The sequence below is a fragment of the Egretta garzetta genome, unplaced genomic scaffold (genome assembly GCF_000687185.1).
Source record: "Egretta garzetta isolate BGI_Z169 unplaced genomic scaffold, ASM68718v1 scaffold643, whole genome shotgun sequence".
Lineage (NCBI taxonomy): Eukaryota > Metazoa > Chordata > Aves > Pelecaniformes > Ardeidae > Egretta > Egretta garzetta.
The window spans coordinates 81439-82772 of record NW_009259119.1 but is presented as its reverse complement, the minus strand read 5'-3'; the positions used below and the strand labels follow the sequence as shown (position 1 = coordinate 82772).

General features: G+C 66.7%; 1 non-coding gene across 1 annotated transcript; it reads right to left on the bottom strand.

Moving 5' to 3' along the window:
- Positions 1-6: 6 nt before the first annotated feature.
- On the bottom strand, positions 7-1328 carry LOC104123291. The gene is made up of 3 exons (XR_004841568.1): positions 1167-1328; positions 639-761; positions 7-106 (listed from the first exon to the last, which is right to left on the bottom strand). It is a non-coding gene; the product is annotated as an uncharacterized LOC104123291 (transcript).
- Positions 1329-1334: the final 6 nt, after the last annotated feature.

Sequence of the window (1334 nt, the reverse complement as noted above, 5' to 3'; positions counted from 1 at the left end):
GTGGATGTAGGACTCGACCGTTGGTGGCACATCAAAATTGATGACAGCGGCCACATTTTGGAAGTCGATGCCACGCGCGACGCCGTACTCTGGGTCCTTGCCCTTGCTGGGACACGGGACAGATGCTGGGGTGGCTCAGGGACCCCCAAAAGACATGGGGACCCTGGGCAAGGGGACATCTGGGACCCAGACGCCCAAGGGGACACTGGGAAAAGGGATCCCTGTGGGTACGAGGACCCACAGTCTGGGTGTGGGGACACTCTGGGCACCGACGCCCACGCAGGCACGGGGACACCTTGGGTACGATGACCCCAGAGCCACCAGGACGGGGCAAGGAGAACCCCACAAAGAAGGGGACGCGCTGGGCATGGGGGCGTCCCTGGGCATCCAATCCCACATGGGCACCAGGTGTAACCCCCTCCACCATGGGGACGTGGCAGGGACAGGGAACCCTCTAGGGACAGGGACATCGCCTGGGCACGGGACCCTGCTGGGGACAGGGACGCCCCAGGCTCTGGGGGACCTTCTCTGGCCTGAGCCCTCTCCAGCCACAGCAGGACATTGCCCACAAGGCCTCGGTGGCACCCTTGGGGCTCTGGTGGCATCCACAGGGCCTCAGCGGCACCCACAGGGCTCACCTCTGGGCAGCACCCTTGTGCTTTTTGCGAGGGGGCTGCTCTGCAGGCACCGCTGGCGCCTCCTCATCGGTGGCCACGATGTAGTCGTAGATGCCCCGGTTGAACTGGGTGATGACGTGACACCTGGGGACAAGGCGGGTGCCTGTCAGCATCCCTGCCAGGGGCACCCCTCTTTGGGGTGTGTGTCCCCCACCCTGCCAAACCCACGGGTACCCCTGCCCTTCCCCCACGGGCATCCCGCACCCCCCTGGGGTGCCCTTACCCCCATGGAGATTCCCCCACAGGCACTCTTATTTCCCTGGGCACCCCTTAGCTCACCCGGGACACCCTTGTCCCCAGGGAGCACCCCGCTTTCCCCCAACCCGAGGATGCCCCTTGCCTTCTCCCACAAGCCCCCAGCAGTCACCTTGCCCCCTGGAGCACCCCGTCACCCCCTGAACCCTTTGTGGGCTCCCTTTGCCCTCCTCCACACCACCCCAGGCGTACCCCAACCCAGCTGGGCACCCCACCGTCCCCTGGGGGGGTTACCGGGAGCGGGCGGGCAGCTCGGAGTTGAGGGCGCAGGCGGGGATGCCAAACTGCTCGAGGAAGAGCTTGAGGCGGTAGCAGCGGGCGAGGGTGCCCACGAAGAGCAGGGCCCGGCCCCGCAGCAGCCGCAGCTTCAGCAGGGCGCAGGGCAGCAGGGACTTGTCCTCC